Here is a 12,186-nt window from a genome sequence, read left to right on the forward strand (position 1 = left end):
AATTGTTGCGTTTTTAGTTTTGTTCAGTGTATACATAAAATGAAAAAATGATTTGACTGCACTCGGCCATTAATAGAAAAGGACTCAAGTGAAAGTAATTTGCTATCAAAACTTAAAAAATGTAGTTGATGTGACTAATATAGTTTTGAGTCAGTGCCAGAAACATTGAAGTAATAATGACTTTTCATTGACTTCGAGTTCAGTTGACTAGAAGTATTTGGGTTAAAAATGCCTTGGGGTTGAGAAGAGAAAGTATTCAAAAATATAAATAGTACCTTAAAGTACAGATACTGCAACGACTTAAGTAGTACTTTAAAATATTTGTACTTAAGTTACTTTACACATTTACATTTTGGTCATTTAGCAGACACTTATCCAGAGCGACTTACTGTACAGTTAGTGCATTCATCTTGTGATAGCGTGTGACAACCACATTTCACATGTTGAGTACACTTCCACAATAAGGTAGCTGTCAGCAACGAGGGGGGTCAAGTGCAAGTGTTGGTTCAGGAAAGTTTTTTTACACCACTGTACTGGCTCAATGATGGAAACAACAAAAAAGCTAATCGACAATACAGTGTCTACATTGGAATACTCTGAAGCCATATGTATCCCAATAGGTTGTCCCAACCAAGCATGTTGAATGCATAAGCTGCCTCGTAAAGGTGCGTCTTACCGTCCCATAACGCTGCGCTCGGCTCACTCATACATTACATCGTGGGGCGTCGGTGACGCTGCAGACGGACTCTAATATTACTTGATAATTTCACTCAATAGACCAAACAAGCAGACTAAACAAGCAATTCAACGAAATGGTAAACTTGACAGTTACTTGAAAAGGGTTGATGCACGTATATGTGTGAACAGATGACTCGACGTCAAGAAATCGGTTATATCATGGGTTATAACAGTAAAAAGCAAACCCTCATGTACTGCGTTATTTGCTTAACCCCTTAGTTTCAATATTTGCAACAACTAAAATGTATCTTGCATGTGTATCAGCCATAGAAAATGGCCCACAAATGTGTTTAATTAACATGCAACATAACGTAATGTCGCCGAGCCTTATGAATCAGAGAAGTCAACAGTCAATAGTAACAGTCCATTCACACACACACACCGAGTGTACAAAACATTAGGAACACCTGCTCTTTCCATGAGACTGACCAAGTAAATCCAGGTGAAAGCTATGATCCCACCTGTTAAATACACTTCAGTTGGAGTCGATGAAGGGGAGGAGACCGGTTAAATAATGAGTTTTTAAGCCTTGAGACATGGATTGTGTATGTGTGCCATTCAGAGGGTGAATGGGCAAAACAAAATATTTAAGTGCCTTTTACGGGGTATGGTAGTAGCTGCCAGGCGCACCGGTTTGAGTGTGTCATGATAAGAAACGCTACTGGGTTTTTCACGCGCAATAGTTTCCCGTGTGTATCAAGAATGGTCCACCACCCAAAGGACATCCAGCCAAATTGACACAAGTCAGCATGGGCCAGCATCCCTGTCGAACGCTTTCGACACCTCAGAGTCCATGCCCCGACTAAATTATGGCTGTTTTGAGGGCAAAAGAGGTGCAACTCAATATTAGGAAGGTGTTCCTAATGTTTTGTACACTCAGTGTATATTGTAGACAATTAGGAATATAGCCCACAACTATATAAATATCTTAGAGTTAAACAAACCAAACTCAGATTGATTAATTTGCGCATTTAACGTACCTTATGGTGTGTTGGTAGAAAACAGCAAGCACTCCCTGGTATAATCCTATACAATTCACCGTCTTTGAATAGTAGCTTCTCTTCTGCCAATGAAAACTCGACAGGAGGTCCACTGGTTGTCAAGTCCCAGTCTATACTGGCTGCCTGTACCTGACCGTCTGTGAGCTGCTGCGGCATCACAGATCGCATGGAACTGCGCTTGGGCTGAGCACGGCATTGTGGAAAACCCGGAATGGCTTAGGCACCTTGGGACCAGACCATCTGCCTACTACTGTATGTACCGGCCAGTTGATTTTCACCCCTACTCTAAGTACTGAGAAAATAAAACCGGTTTCCCAAATGTAGAAATGTAGGACTATGGTTACAAATCGTGACGATGAGGCTTAGCAGTTTTCATTAGCCTAAATAATGTTCCCACTTAATGCATAAATGTGTGCCTAAACTATGCTTTATTAGGATTACCCCCAGTATTTATAACATTATTATCAAAGCCATATGCCAGCATCAATCACTTGCTACTGTGTTTGGTTGATTTCATGTTAGGCCACCAACTGGGCACAACCTGGTTGAAACAACGTTTTTTCAACATCATTTGTGGAAAAGTGGAAAATACATTGGATTTGAAGAGAGTAATCATCTGTTCGTTTTGAGGGTAACATTTCAGCCACATGATTAAGTCATCATGGTAACCCATTTTCAACATAGACACAGCTTGTATAAAATATGTTGAATTTGTACCTTTGAAACAATATCCACTGTCAATAGGCTGGGCAACACCTCCTACTGGAGAGTTGATCTATCTACAGCTAATAATTTGGTCTCACGTCCAGCCTTGCGTAACTTTGATATTTGTCCCTAGCTAGGTTTCCATCTAATTAGCGACAGATTTTCAAAACAATATGCACATTTCCCCACCAAAAATGGGATTCCATCAAATTGACTTGCTTCATATAAAAGCCTGTGCTTGATGAAGTAATGCGCATAAAAATACATTTTGCGGTTAAATTCCTATGTACCGAATAAAACGTTAAATGGGTTTCCATCGTATTTTCAACTTCATTGATGTTTTTCTCACAAAACATGATCAGTTATATACGTAGCGAATGTGCCCACTCCGGTATTTGCATGTACGCTCTAGCCAACAGCTCGCAGATACATATAGCCTACATGATGACATTATTATGGACAAAATAGTGAGATTATTTTTATATGTCAAACGGCAGCCAAGCATCGATGATCATGTCACCAGAATAAGACCCTCGATATTTATTGGAATGGAGCATCACGCCCAGTACCTTGCACTTTCACCACCCTGTAAAGTTCATCTTACCTAATAATAATAGTAAACTGCATGCTTTCCCAACGAGTCGTAGTGGGAGGACCACACAGCATGTCATCGCGTGACTCCAAGTTTACTTCGAGTTGATGATTATAGCAATATTTGTGCATAAAAGCGTTTCCACCAACACATCATTATTTTTAATACCACAAAATAATCCCACCTCTTCCAGTTTATTTTGTTTTGTCGACATTTGGAAAGTTTACCCACACATTTTCTGTTTCCATCAGGCCTGTAATTAATGTTTTTTTTGTTGCCAACATGTACATTAGCCGCCTAAAAATGTTGGCTGGAAACCTGGTCACTGACTACTACCAATGTGCTGCGGTGAGAATGGGTGAGAGATCTCTTAAAGGGATAGTTCACCCAAATTACAAAAATACATATTGGTTTCCCTATCCTGTAAGCAGTCTGTTTTAGCATTTAGCACAAATCCCATTGAAGTCATGGGACCGATATTAGAATGGTCCAAATCATCAAAAAGTATCTACAATTGATTGTGAAGCTCCGCAATGCTACTTATAGATGATTTAAAAATGAAATGTGAAACAAATGCTTCTATCTATCCCATGACTTCAATGGGATTTGTGCCACAAACGCTAAAACATTAGCATGTGGAAACAGTGACAGAGAGACTAAACCAAAACGTGGATTGTCCATAGACTGCTTACATGGTATCCCTTTATTAACTAAATAAATTCACTGTTGCTTTCAACGTCATTCCAAAGGGATTAATAACAGGGTTCAACAAAAAATGACATTTACATTTGAATCATTTAGCAGACGATCTTATTCAGAATGACTTGTACTCATCTTAAAGGTTCTGAACAGTCATTCTGAAAAGTACTTTTTCTCTCATGGCTAACTACCAGGAAGTTTGAAAAGACAGGCTGAGTTTGCGGAGAGCTTATATTCATGAGCTTGCCTTGACTGACAGCTCTTTGATACGCATATGTCTAGCAACTTGAATGCAGTGAGCAGTGCTACAATAAAATAATCTCAAGCAAATTTGGTGATACACAAAGCAACTCAAACAACATTGATTTTGTGTCAATGACATCAATTTCTTGTATACATTTCACGTTTGGCATGTCTCTTGTGATGCGGTTCACAGCAGCAGTGACAGATGTGTTGACATGACAACTGCGTCTGAGTTTTGAACCCCCCACCCTTTTGTTCCATGCTGGCTGAAGACCTAGCTATCCAGTAACTAGCTAATACCAGACTAGATGAAAGGGGAAACATACGTATCTTTGCCATAGATGAATAGGGAAACTTTTAATTATATTTTCTGACACTCTGAAGTTACATTTTGGCACCAGTAAAGTAGCTATCTAGCTATGTGAACCACGCCCCTCTGCAAACACACCTTTGATGTTGGTTAGAAGGCAATACTTATTGAAACTAGGTAAGAGTATCATGTTACAGTTGGTGTATTAAAATGAGAGTTAAGGGGTGGTCACCTTGTCCCCTTAATAATGAATCAAAGTGTTTGACATGGGGGAGGGGACCAGTAACTTTAAGATCAAATTTGATCAATTTAGAAGCAACAGTCCTTTTTCATGCTTTGGTCATGATATTTTGATCTGGTTTCCTTCAAATATCATCCAATTTCATTAAAAAACATGATTTTGACTATTCATGACGTTGATGGGAGCTAGATGGGACAAGCTAGATGGGACAACCATATATCAGCCATAGTAAGTACATTTTTCCTCAATAAAGTAGCTATCAGCAAAGTCAGAACTAGTAAGCTTAATTTTCGTTGAAAGCAAGTCTAAGAAGCATTAGTTCTGTTCTATGTGCACTATTTCTATGCTCCCCATTCTTAAGTTTAGTTTTTGCATCATTTACTTTCGGTTTTGTACACCAGCTGCAAACAGCTAAAAATATAATATTGTAGGTAATGGAAAATATATTTCACAGCGGTTTAGATGGTACAATGATTCTCTACACTATACTTGCTTGTTTTGTCACAAACTGAAATTAGGCAAACTATTATAATTTAAGCAACCAGGAAATGTAGGGGCAATTTCTGCTTAGTGTATCTATAAGATACTCTATGAAGAGGTAGGGTTTCAGATGTGTTTGGAAGATGGGTATGGACTCTGCTGTCCTAGCTTCACTACCTGTAGGGTAGTGAGGGACAATAGACCAGAGGTGGCAGAACAAAGTACTCTGATTGGGGTGTAGAATTTGAGCATGGCCTGAAAGTAGAGAAAGAGAAAGGCATTCCGTTGTACAACTGAATGACTTCAACTGAAAAGTGTCTTCCGCATGTAACCCAACCCCTCTAAATAAGAAAGGTGCGGGGGGGGGCTGCCTTAATCGACATCCACGTCTTCGGCGCTCGGGGAACAATGGGTTAACATACTTTGCTCAGGGGCAGAACGACAGATTTTTGCCTAGGGATGGGCAGTTCCTCTTGCTGCTCCGTATGCAACTACCATGATCTTGTAATGGATGGGAGAATCGACTGGAAGCCAGTGGAGTGTGCGGAGGAGTTGGGGGACATTGGAAAACTTGGGAAGGTTGAACACCTTCCCAAGAATGCAGAGTTCTGGATAAATTGCAGGAGCTGGATGGCAGAAGCAGGGAGCCAAGCCATCAGCGAGTTGCAGTAGCAAGAGAGACACCCCAACACTACATAAAGAGAGACCTTAAGACAACAACATAGCATGGCAGCAACACATGACCACACAGCATGGTAGCAACACAACATGACAACAACATGGTAGCAACACAACATGGCAGCAGCACAACATAGTAGCAGCATAAAACATGGTACACATATTATTGGGCACAGACAACAGCACATAGGGAAGAAGGTAGAGACAACAATACATCACACGAAGCAGCCACAACTGTCAGTAAGAGTGTCCATGATTGAGTCTTTGAATGAAGAGATGGAGATAAAACTGTCCAGTTTGTGTTTTTTGCAGATTGTTACAGTCCCTAAAAAAGAGGAGCGATTACGATAGAGGAAACCAAGTCTAGATTTAACCTTAGCCTGAAGCTTTGATATGTGCTGAGAGAAGGACAGTGTACCATCTAGCCATACCCCCAACTGCTTGTATGAGGTGACTACCTTAATCTCTAAACCCTGAGAGGTAGTAATCACACAGGTGGAGAGAGGGGGATTTTTCTTACCAAACCGAAAGACCTTTGTTTTGGAGGTGTTCAGAACAAGGTTAAGGGCGGAGAAAGCTTGTTGGACATTAAGAAAGCTTTGTTGTAGAGATTTTAACACAAAATCCGGGGAGGGGCCATGTGAGTATAATGCTGTATCATATGCATATACATGGATGAGAGAGCTTCCTACTGCCTGAGCTATGTTGTTGATGGAAATTGAGAAGAGCATGGGGCCTAGGATCGAGCCTTGGGGTACTCCCTTGGTGACAGGCAGTGGCTAAGACAGCAGATGTTAGGACTTTATACAATGTACTCTTTGAGAGAGGTAGTTAGCAAACCAGGCCAAAGACCCCTCGGAGACACCAATACTCCTTAGCCGGCCCACAATAATGGAATGGTCTACCGTATCAAAAGCTTTGGCCAGGTTAATAAAACATAGCAGCACAACATTGCTTAGAATCAAGGGCAATGGTGACATCATTTAGGACCTCTAAGGTTGCAGTGACACATTCATAACCTGAGTGTAAACCAGATTGCATACCAGAGAGAATACTATAGACATCAAGAAAGCCAGTCAGTTAATTATTGACAAGTTTTGATAAACACTTTCGATAAACAGGGCAAAATGGAAATTGGCCTATAACAGTTAGGATTTAAGGCTGTAACCTTAAAGAAGGATCTAAACCATCTGACCCAGATAGGTAGGATGCATTCCAAGAGTGTGGAGAGCCTGAGAAGCAAAGCCCAGAGAGTAGCGAGGAGGATCTGATGGTTCACTGTGTCAAAGGCAGCAGATAGATGTAGGAGGATGAAAACAGAGGAGAGAAAGTCCACTTTGGCAGTGCAGAGAGCCTATGTGACACAGAGAAGAGCAGTCTCGGTTGAGTGACCCTTCTCGAAGCCTGACTGGTTAGGGTCAAGAAGATCGTTCTGAGAGTGATAGTGTGAGAGCGTGAGAGTTGGTCAGAGTGTTTTGGGAAAAAAAGAAAGAAGGGATACCGGTCTGTAGTTTTTGATGTCAGAGGAGTCGAGTGTTGGTTTCTTGAGTGGAGCAACTCGACCATTTTGAAGTCTGATGGGATGCAGCCAGTGATCAGTGATCAGGGATGAGTTGATGAGGGAAATGAGGAATGGGAGAAGTTCTCCAGAGATGGCCTGGAGAAGGGAGGAAGAGACGGGGTCGAGCTGCTGGTTGTCGGGCGGTTGGACCTCACTAGATGCAGGTTTTCATCTGGAGAGAAAGGGGAGAAATAGGTCAAGGCGTAGGGTAGAACTGTGGGAGTGGGAACAGTGGAATCAATAGGCTGCGTGAATAAGGAGCGGATGTCGTCAACCTTCTTTTCAAAGTGGTTGACAAAGTCGTCTGCAGAGCGGAAGGAGGGAGGGGAGGGGTGAAAGGATGATAGGTCCTCTGGAAGTTACATTTCCCTCAATTTTTGATCAGCTGTCCTGTTCTGTAAGCTTGCAATGTGTCACAGCCACGGAACAGTAGCGGAGTGCCGAGCCGGCCAGGAGGAAAGGGGATAGTGCAAGTCATTGGATGCAGAAAGGGAGGAGAGTAGTTTCGAAGAGGCAGAATCAGGATACAGGAGGGAGAAGGATTTAGCAGAAGGGAGAAGATAGGATAGAAGAGGAGAGAGTAGTGGGAGAGACCGTGGCAATTTTAACGTGTAAATCTTGGTGGGGTAAAAAATATATATATGTGGGATGCATGCCAGCAAAGCCACTACACAACACACAACACAACACTAAACAATACAATAATTGCACTATAACGGTGACAAGCTGTGCCCACAAACTGTTAGGGCCTACATAAAGCTGTCCCAACAGCAGAGTCCCAACACCTTACCACTGCTACACCTGGCTATCAGCGAAACAGTTCATTCAGCCTCATTTACTGCCTTTTGAAAAAACATAGCTGATATGGCAGACTTGCTTAATCAAATTTGGTTTCTACTGACAATTGAGATGTACAAACTATGGCATAAGGGGATGACAAGCGGATAAGAGGCAATCTGTAATTTTGATTATGACATTAATGAGCAAGCGAAGATGGACATAGTCAATCTAACTATTTGTTCAGCACTTTTGAAATATACAGCGAGACAATTCAGAACATGGGCTGTTCTTACAGTGTACTCCCCGTACAAGTCAGAACCATAGGACAAATAAAGGGGGCATATAAACAGACAATGAAAGGTCTTATAATATTCGATGATTACATTTCTCTAAAACAGGTTATAGGTTATATGTGCACCACCAAGTTAGAACAGTAGGCAAAATTAAGAGGTGAAAATAGACCATATTATTAGGGTGAGGCTCATTGAACGCCGTTTGGGTCTGTGTGTCAAAAAAGATACACTTCATATAACACTATTTGACACGTTAAATAAGCTTTAAATTTGACACGTCAAATAACACAATTCTATTATAGAATGTTGTGTATGCTGAATTTGCACGTGCAAGCCAGGCGCCACCACTACTATCAGTAGCACTGTCAAAGCTGTATAAAACAGGAGCCAAACAAGCACACACTGGCCACGAACGATGTGTTTACTATACATCGGTGAAAATAGACCAAATTATTAGGGTGAGGCACATGGGCTACTAATAGTTTACTACACAACATACACTTAGTATTACTTTCTTAGCTTCAGTATACATTTCCCCCTTTCATATTCTGGCAGTCTGACACACAGCCACTCCATTGAATGGCAGGCTAACGTTAGTGGTTTCTTTGCAACACTTGCAGTTAGCAACTGATTCCTTCCAAACGACTCATTGTTGAATTTGTGATGTCCAACTTGTTGTGTAATCTTTATGTCCAATTGCCGATGAGCACCGATACGTTTTATCTAGAATTTCTCTTCAGAATTTCTCTTCATATGACAAGGATTAAAAAGGATTTGCCAGTAGATTGTCGAATTGATGACAACTGATGATGACTGCTAGCTAAGACTTTGAAAGTCCAATCAGTTCAATAAAAGCTACTGTAGATATAACGTAATTTGACGTCATTTTATCTGTGTCCAATAACCTTGAGCCTTCTTGAAAGGGCACTTCTGATCTAAGTCTATGGCAGGTGTCACGCCCTGACCATAGAGAGCTTTTTATTCTCTATGTTGGTTAGGTCGGGGTGTGACTAGGGTGGGTCATCTAGGTGATTATATTTCTATGTTGGCCTGGTATGGTTCCCAATCAGAGGCAGCTGTTTATCGTTGTCTCTGATTGAGGATCATATTTAGGCAGCCATTTCCCCTTTGTGCTTTGTGGGATCTTGTCTAGGTATAGTTGCCTGCGAGCACTACGAGCTTCACGTTTAGTTTTACGCTGTATTGTTTTTTCTTTGAATACAGATGTAGTTAAATTCATGGGGAATAACTGAGCCAGTGAATCAGGTGTAGTGGAGTGAAGAGAAACTCTTTTTTTGGTGACATAAATAGGATGGAAACATACCACGCTTCATCTTGGTCCACTCATCATAACGACCGTGACAGCAGGACCCAAAAGGCTCACATTCTTGACGTCTACCCTTACTAAAGGCTGGTGACATAGTGTCCCCATGAGTGACAGAACACTGAGCCAATCATGGTGCAATGGTGAGCCAATCACGGTGCAATGCTCCTATTTTCTTCTGGCCTTTCATTGTTTTGATGTCTTCACTATTATTCTACAATGTAGAAAATAGTACAAATAAAGAAAAACCCTTGAATGAGTAGGTGTGTCCACACTTTTGACTGGTACTGTAGGGGGAAATGCTGCACCATGCACATGCATAATTTCATGTCATTTTTATCTGACCTGATTCTGCATATTCCCAGCGATACGGTTGGTTCATTTTGCATGCTTTTGTATTGTCTATGCTCCGTGATAGAGAGGCTACGGTATGTGGCCTACCACTGCTTCTACAGTAGTTACATTTTTTATAGTATGCAAGCTTCCAGTGTCTCCACAGTTTGATGTAACGTGTGGACTTCATGCACAGAGGGAACTGCAGGTGTCTCTGCTGGAATATAATCGGCAGTGAAAAGCACACTGAAAGAGACAACACACAACCTCATCATCAACCGTCCGGGTTAATAATTCACATCTTTCAAAGCTAAGACACAATTTAATACATTTTAAGTTTGCTCTTTATGCTGAGTTTTGACTTTTTCAAATGTTTGGTTGTACACACAGACTGCGCGGGGGCACACACACACACGCTGATAAAGAGCACACATCATCATCACATTATGAGAGTGTCACATCGTTAGAGGTCCACTGTGCTATCCTGCTCTGGTCTAGGAGTGAGGCAGTGTTTTGCAAACACACACACACACACTACAGGGAGCTGATGAATGACCAGAGTATGGGCTTCTCTTATGAGCCAGTGGAGCAAAACTCTCTGTGCCTTGAAGATGGATTTCATAACAAGACTCTACTGCACACTTTATTAATGGCAGAGCCCTAGGCAACAGCAACAACAAGGGCAACGGAGGAGGAATGCTGTAGTTACCGTACAACTATGTATTCACACACGTAGGCTATGAGGCTTACATAAATGTTACATTAGGGTTACATAAACATATCCTGGTTTACTGTCATTTCACTTTCTCTTTGTCAAAAATTCCCTCAGTGAAATAAATGATATACATGTACATCGCATTGAGCACACTTTTTTTTATCCAAAGCGACTTACAGCAGAGCGTGTATACATTCTCGAATGGGTGACGCCAGTTGGAATAGAATCCGCAACCCTACAGTTTAAAGAGCCATGCTTTATCTATACGAACGGAGCCACGCAGGACCATCGCGTAGTTTGGCAGGTGTTCAGATCGATAATGGCTCTTGTAATTGTCCCGGAATCAGATTGTCCGGGAAATTTCAACTCGGGAACAACCAACAGCTTATCAACTATACCAGCACGATTATGATGCCCTGCAAAGGGCAATGCAACAAAGCGTAGCAGCAGATAATCAACATATGATCAATAATGTATTTTGGGCGGTCAGTCGAATCGAATGAAACCCCAGGAGCAGTGTGTGTCACCGTGATCAATATCCCTGCATAAGAGAGAACACGCACACACAGAAAATCTACATCACTGAGAGCTAAACAGCGACCAGATTTGGACTGAGATGGTTTTGTACTATCATATTCATGATTGGTCACCAGTGTTGTCTCTAGCACTGCATAATGCATGAATAGTGAAGGAGAAGGAACATCTCTTTAGAAAGGCTATCGACACATTCCCTCTTACCTTCTCTCTCTCTCCTCTTTCCCTCTTTCCTCTCGCTCTGTTTTGCCTTTTAGATTATAACGAACGGACAGGGATGGACCTGATCCTAGATCAGCACTCCTGTGCTGAAATGCTTTATGAATATGGGCCCTAATGAGGTGTCTGTTGTGTATGTGGCTCCCTCTATAGTCAGGGTGGATGCATGTCATATACAGTACATTGTTTTACAAACATGAAATCTGTGACATCTGCATTTCATCCCAATTTGTATGAAAGATATTGGTTTGTTTAAAAATATATATTATAGTCTTGTACCCTTGCTGCAACTCCCGTACAGCCTCGGGAGAGGCGAAGGTCAAGAGCCGTGCGTCCTCCGAAACACAACCCAGCCAGGGCTCACTGCTTCTTGACACAATGCCCGCTTAACCAGGAAGCCAGCCGCCCCAATATACACCTGGCGACCGTGTCAGCATGCATTGCACCCAGCCCGCCACAGGAGTCGCTAGAGCACAATGGGACAAGAACATCCCTGCAGGTCAAACCATCCCCTAACCCAGACAATGCTGGGTCAATTGTGCACTGTCCCATGGGTCTCCCAGTCGCGGCTGGCTGCGACTGAGCCTGGACTTGAACCAGGATCTCTAGAGGCCTTAGACCACTGCGCCACTCGGGATGCCATTGTTTCCCTTTCTAATCATGGCATGGGGATGATCAATGACAGACATGTATTTGATTGAAATCTATCACTTAATTTCAGAGAGAAATAATCATGTTTT

The 12,186-nt window shown here is 41.9% G+C and overlaps 1 protein-coding gene across 3 annotated transcripts in view; it reads right to left on the minus strand.

Annotated features, from left to right (window-relative positions):
* LOC129822785 (disks large-associated protein 1-like) overlaps nucleotides 1–1,924 on the minus strand; it is a 233,272-nt gene extending 231,348 nt beyond the window's left edge. For all 3 annotated transcript variants that reach the window (XM_055881201.1, XM_055881200.1, XM_055881202.1), the window contains exon 1: nucleotides 1,719–1,924. The gene's annotated coding sequence lies outside the window, so the exon portion shown is untranslated. The remainder of the gene's footprint in view (nucleotides 1–1,718) is intronic.
* Between the last annotated feature and the right edge of the window lie 10,262 nt (nucleotides 1,925–12,186).

The sequence above is a fragment of the Salvelinus fontinalis genome, chromosome 25 (assembly GCF_029448725.1).
Source record: "Salvelinus fontinalis isolate EN_2023a chromosome 25, ASM2944872v1, whole genome shotgun sequence".
NCBI lineage: Eukaryota > Metazoa > Chordata > Actinopteri > Salmoniformes > Salmonidae > Salvelinus > Salvelinus fontinalis.